The sequence below is a fragment of the Erinaceus europaeus genome, chromosome 3 (genome assembly GCF_950295315.1).
Source record: "Erinaceus europaeus chromosome 3, mEriEur2.1, whole genome shotgun sequence".
Taxonomy (NCBI): domain Eukaryota; kingdom Metazoa; phylum Chordata; class Mammalia; order Eulipotyphla; family Erinaceidae; genus Erinaceus; species Erinaceus europaeus.
In genome coordinates, this window is record NC_080164.1 from 21,204,317 (window position 1) to 21,211,307 (window position 6,991).

Genomic DNA, 6,991 nt, shown 5'->3' on the forward strand with positions numbered 1-6,991 from the left:
CACCCTGTCCAACGCTTGACGTCTCGTCACCCAATCTGGTCCCCTATGCCTACACTGAACTTCTCTGTTCCAGACTCTTGGAAACAGAGTTGGCAGTCAGCTGAGGTAAAGAACAAACACCTCATCACAGACCCCTGCAAGCGTCAACCCGGCTTTGACCTAGCACGTTATGATTGGGCCCTCCTCAATCGCTATCGAACAGGCCATGGCCGGTGCTCCGCTATGTTCCATCGCTGGGGAGCCAGAGACCACCCGAACTGCCCCTGCGGCTCCAGACAGACTATGACCCACATAGTCAATGACTGCCACCTCTCCAGATTCAAAGGAGGTCTCAAAACTTTACATCAGGCTCAACCTGACGCTGTTGACTGGCTACGGAAGAAGGGCAAACACTAGAAGAAGAACAGCCTTAAGGACCTCTCTTGAAAGGGGCATTATCCCACCCCTCCCTTTGAATACCTTCACTCTGAACTTGGAGGCAGCTGGAAGGAGGAAAAAGCCTGCCCTGTGCTGACAGCTGCCAGGCTTGGTCTGAACCAGGTTGTCCTGAGCTCGAGGTAGCACCTTTGAGCTCAGGCTTGGACAGACAGAGAGGGTGCAGGAGCTCACACATGACTCCAGAGGGCTTTCAACATGCTCTGTAGGCTTTGTTCATCCATCTCACAGAAGACAGAGTTTAACAGGAGAGGGGAGGGAAGAAGCTAGAGCATCAAGTACAGCAATGGGGTGGGGGGAGGGGGTCAAACTGGGAGCCTCAGGCATGCACTCTGCCAACTGAGTTCCCACCCTGGAGGCCACACTTTAAAGTGTTTCCCTCTATAAGTCAGAAATACAAGGATGAATATGGGATGATCTCATTTTCAGGCAGAAGTTTACAAACAAGATCAGAAGAGAAAACACAAGTAGAACCTGAACAGGAATTGACGTATTACACCAAAGTAAAAGACTCTGGGGTGGGTCGGGGGGGGGAGAATACAGATCCAAGAAAGATGACAGAGGACCTAGTGGGGGTTGTATTGTTATATGGAAAACTGGGAAATGTTATGCATGGACAAACTGTTGTATTTACTGTCGACTGTAAAACATTAATTCCCCAATAAAGAAATTAAAAAATAACAAAAATAAAGTGTTTCCTTCTTTCTCTCTGTCTCATAATTCTTTTTTTTTCTATATAGAAACACAGAGAGAAATTAAGAGGGAGGGGAGAGAGAGAGAGAGAGAGAGGCAGACCTGCGGCACTGTTTCACCATTTGTGAAGCTTCTCTCCTGCAGGTAGGGACTGGGGGCTTGAACCTAGTTCTTTGCTCACTGTAATGTGTGCATTAAACTGTGTGCACCACCACCCAGCCCCCCTTTTTTTTTTATCATTTTAAAGGTTTTTTTTATTTATTTTATTTGATAGGACAGAGAGAAACCAAGAAAGGGAAGTGGGAGAGAGAAAGAAGAAGAAGGTGGAAGAGGAGGAGGAGGAGGAGGAGGAGGTGGAGGAGGAGGAGGAGGAGGAGGTGGAGGAGGAGGAGGAGGAGGAGGTGGAGGAGGAGGAGGAGGAGGAGGTGGAGGAGGAGGAGGAGGAGGTGGAGGAGGAGGAGGAGGAGGAGAAGAAGGAGGAGGAGGAGGAGGAGGAGGAGGAGGAGGAGGAGGAGAAGAAGAAGAAGAAGAAGAAGAAGAAGAAGAAGAAGAAGAAGAAGAAGAAGAAGAAGAAGAAGAAGAAGAAGAAGAAAAAGAAGAAGAAGAAGAAGGACAGAGAGACACTTGCAGACCTGCTTCACTGCCCACAAGGCTTCACTCCCTGCGGGTAGGGGCCAGGAGCTTGAACCCATGTGAGCTCAGTCAGGTGTGGCACCACCCAGCTCCTCCTTTTAAAGTATTTCTACAGTGTGTGTGATCTGAGAGGAGTGGATAGGGGCTTCCTGGGCAAAGAGGAAGAGAAGTTCCAATAGGTGCAGAGAGTAAACCCAGGCACATGTGAGGCACAGCTGGGTCTCCTGTGTCAGAATCTGACCCCAGTCACCCCTCTCCACTGTGAGGTGCTCCACTGGCTGCTCCAGAAAGGACAGGACATGCCTGCCTCTGATGCACAGAGAGAAAAGAGGGGTGTGCGTGTTGAGGGGTGGAGTGCTGATACTGCCACTTGGTCCAGATGGTAAAGGTGCTGATATGGCTTTATGCTTTCTCCATGGGCAACTGGGTGCCCTGGCACATTCTTTAAAAGGTTCATTTATTAATGTCTATGAGACAGAGACTAGAATATCATTTAGCTTTGGCACATTAGGTACTGGGGATTGAACCTGGGACCTCAAGCATGCAAGTCCTGCACTCTACTGCTGAGCTGCCTCCTTGACCCCTAGCACAACCTACTTGTGTAACTTTGTTGACTTCATTTATTTATTTTATCAACCAGGATTATTACAGGAGATCATGTCTACACAACTCTGCTGCTCCCGGTGGCCATTTATTTTAATAGTGAATGTGAGACCCAGAGAGATAGTAAGGGAGAGAGAGACAGATACCTGCAGCACTGGCTCCACCACCTGTGAAGTTTTTTCCCTGCAAGTGCGTTTCAAGGTCTTGAACCCATATCCTTATGTATGATAGCATAGGCACTCAGCTGGGTCCTAGAGTTGACTTAAAAAAAAATGGATGGGACAGGTAAATTGAGAAGGAAGGGGGAGATGGGGCGGGGGGAGAGACCTGCAGTACTGCTTCACTGCTTGTGTGGCTTCCCCATTGTGAGTGGGGGCCTGGGGGCTTAAACCTGGGTCTCTGAGCATCTTAACATGTGTACTCTACCAGGTGTACTATCACCCAGCCCCCAGAGTTGACTTCTTTGAAAGAGTTTTTGGTCATTCTGGTGCTTCACTGCTTTGGGTCAACATGTTCAGATAGAAAGGGAGAGGCCAAGGCCAAGGGGCCAGGTGGTGGTGCACCTGGTTAAGCACTCACATTACAGTGCACAAGGACCTGGATTCAAGCCCCCGATTCCCACCTGCACAGGGAAAACTTTGTGAGTGGTGAAGTAGGGCTGCATGTCTCTCTCCCTCCCTCTCGATTTCCTATTTTCTCTATCCAATAAATAAAAATAATTTAAAAAATTAAAAAAGAGAAAGAGAGAGACTGAGAGACAGTGGGAAAGGAGGAAATATATCACAGCACAGAAACTTCCCCTAGTGTGATGGGGGCCAGGCTGGAACCCAGACTGCATACATGGCAGGTTGGGTGCCTTCCCAGGTGAGCTCCCTTGCAGACCCACTCTCCTGGTCAATGGCGGTGAAAGGGAGGCAAAGCTCTGTCTGCTTCAGCTGGAACTTGGATCTCTTGGGCCTCATGCTCTGTGCTCTAGCCCTGAGCATCAACCCTGCCTGAGAGTCCATTTCCAAGGTAACATTAAACAGTTAGTTAAAGCATCATTTGGGCTCCCTTCCAGCGGGGCTCTGACCTAGGAAGCATTTGATGAATGCCTCAGAAAGGAAGTGAGGGAGGGAGGCACACAACTGAGTGGCTTGTCCTTCAAAGCAGAGCAGAACCAGGGCAGGCAGGGGCATGAGGGGCTGCCAAGGCCAAACACGTGTGCAGCTTCAAGGTCCAAAAGCTTCTGAACATCTGCTTCCCCACCCCACCCCACTGCTAAGTTTTCAGCCTGTAAAACTGTTTCTTTGATCTGAAAGGACAAAATGGTGTCAGGCTGCAGGTGAGTGGTGTTGGTTAAGTACCCAGAGGAGTGAGGTGAGCAGGGCCAGGCCCCAGAAGAAGCAGGTGTGGGCATTTAGGCAGCCTCTGGGCTTGCATCTGCAAAGAGCTTGTCTCTATTCAGGTGTGTCACCCCATCCCACATTTCTCCCTGAAGAGGGACAAAGCAGTTCAGTAAGGCCAGTCTCCCCATCCAGCCTCTGCCTCCTCATGAGTGATGCTTAAGAAAAATATCCTTTACACCTCAGCTATTAAGAATGATAAAGTCACCTTCTTCACCTCATCTTTGATGGAGCTTGAAGGAATCATATTAAGTGAGATAAGCCAGAAAGAGAAGGATGAATATGGGATGATCCCACTCATAGACAGAAGTTGAGCAATAAGAACAGAAGGGAAAACGTAAAGCAGAACTGGGACTGGGGTACTGTACCAAGTAAAAGACTCAAGATAGGGGGGTGACTTTCAGGTCCTGGTGCATGACGGTGGAGGAAGACCTAGGCTGGAGGTAAGAACGATTTACAGAAAACTGAGGATTCTACACATGTACCAACCATTGTAATTATTGTAAACCATTAATTCACCCAATAAAAAAAATCCTCGGGAGCTGGGCAGTAGTGTACCCAGTAGAGTGCACATGTTATCATGTGCAAGGACTTGGTTCAAGCCTCCCATCTCCACCTGCAGAGGGGAAGCTTCAGAAGCAGTGAAGCAGTGCTTCAGGTGTCTCTATTTCTCCCTGCCTATCTCCCGCTCCCTCTCAGTTTCTCTCTGTCCTATTAAAATAAATAATAATGAGGGTAATAAAATAATAGCAACAATATTACAATAATAATAATGATGATGGAAAATATCTGGGGGACAGGCAGTGGTGCACCCAGTTAATCGAGATAGTACAAAGCACAGGATCTGGGTTTGAGCCCCCACTCCCCATCTGCAGCAGGGATTCTTCACAAGTGGTGAAACAGGTCTGCAGGTGTTTATTTTCCTCTCTCCTTCTCTATCTCTGCCTCCTCTCTCAATGTCTCTCTGTTCTATCCAATAAAATGGAAAAAAAAAGTGGCTGAGAGGAGCAGTAGATTCGTAGTGTTGGCACCAAACCCCAGCTATAACCCTGGATCCAATAAATAAATTACCTAATTAAATAAAATAAGAAAGAAAAATATCCCCAAAATAGCACCAGCATCCAACAGCCAAACACTGAAGCAGCTCCCTCCTTGGCTGCTCTGGGCAGTGTCCTCACTGGGCTGAGATGTTGTTTTATCCAGGCTGGCTTCACGGGCGGGTAACAGAGACAACCAGAGACACGGCTGGGCTGAGAACGCAGTTTAATCTTTATTCACGAACGGGCAAATCACCACACCATGTGCTTTTCTCCATCATCCTCTCTCCGCCGCTGCTGCTGGGACTCTGCCCTGATGGAGAAAAGCACATGGTGTGGTGATTTGCCCGTTCGTGAGTAAAGATTAAACTGTGTTCTCAGCCCAGCCGTGTCTCTGGTCGTCTCTGTTACCCGCCCGTGAAGCCAGCCCGGATAAAACAACACTGAGGTTCCCTGCAGGTCACCTGGCCAGCTCTGGTCACAGGAATGGGCAGGGCTCATGCTGTGCTTGGCTGCTGAGAGCCACTCTAGGGTAACCCGAGGGACAACTGAGTCAACACCTGAGAGCCCAGGTGCAAGGACACATTTCTTCAAGGATGACTGGAAACACACGTGCTTACTGAGTCTCTGTGTATCATGTCTCCTCACACACCCCACTGGCCCACACAAACATGCGGCGAAGCCCCATGTCCCAGTGGGAGGACCTTGCCAAGTGGCATAGATGTGGGTAAAGGCCTGGGGGCTCCCGTCATCTGTCACAGCCTCTGTAAACTAGCTACGCAAATAGATGGGAGGTAACACCACCCTCCAAAGGCAATTTAATCAGTGTCTGCTTGTTGAATTGATTTGCACGGGCACTGGCCTATCTCAGACCTGATTACTCTCACAAGTTTTCCCAATTGCCCCCATAGTATTTCCTAGTTTGAATACACCATTTAAAAATGATGTGTAAATTTTGCTTGGACAGATGGGGCTCTCAGCTTCCTCTTTGTCTGATATGAGAGAGAGAAAGAGAGAGAGAGAGAGAGAGAGAATGTGTGTGTGTGTTGGGGGTGGTGGTGAGGGATGATTTTCCTGTTTCCACTGAGCTTAAGTCATCAGCGATAACTTTAACTTGGCAGTTTCATCAGAGCTTGCTCTAAATGTGCTGACATTTCAATTAAATGTCAGTGGCATCATCCTGTTTACCAGCCGCAAAATTTGCAGTGGGGAATATTAGTTGTGCCAGCAAGTAGAGATCTCCATTTTGGTAGAATGCCCATCTTTTGTCCCTACCGCATCCCAAGGGGTCCTCTGCACATGACACTACACACTGATTGTCCCTTCAGTATGTACCAGGCGTTTGAGGTCAGGCATTTCCAGGCTGTTCCCTGACTGCTAATAGAGGTTCACCAAAGGTTAGGTGACTTATTTGTTTCTTAGAACACAGAATAAAAGGGCTACTGCCCTCCAATTTTAATTAAAGAGCAGCCTGAGTTCACAGGGCAGGCACATAACAAATTACAGTTTACAACGTGTAAATACGTATATGTACATACATGTATAATGTGCATAGATAGTATGCTGCTCAGCATAGGCTGTGTGTATAGATACATCATGTATGCACATTACATGCATTACATAAGCTATACTACAGGTGGATAGACAGGGAGGGAGGTAAGCAGGCAGAGAAGTAGGTAGACAGGGACATAAATAGATAGATAAAGAGACAGGCAGACAGACATTAGCTCTGTGATATGGGCTCACCTATCCAGAGCTCTGGTCTCTATTTTGTTTTCTTATTCATGAATGATTCTGTCCTCTCTTGGAGTTCTGAAACATGAGTTAAAATGTCTGAAGCACTCAGAGCAGTGCTGAAATATTAGTCATTATGCATTATACTAATATAAAAAGCCCAGATAAAATAGATTTCAATCAGATGCTGAAGCTGATAAGAAAAATGCAGCCATTACCCGTGATTCCTCAGTTAATTTTATTTGTTAATCAAAACAACCTCATTATCATCACAGATTGCCTTTGTAAGAAGTAAATATTATTGAGCAGAAATTACAAAATAAACATATAAGTTCTAGCTGAGTGTTCACTTGGGGGAAAGACTTGGTCTGTTGCTTTGGGCTTTTGGAAGTCATGGTTCTTAGTCACCTCACAGAACTCTGAATGAGGAGATTCCAACGCACATCAGATAAGGACCGTGAGGAAAGGTTC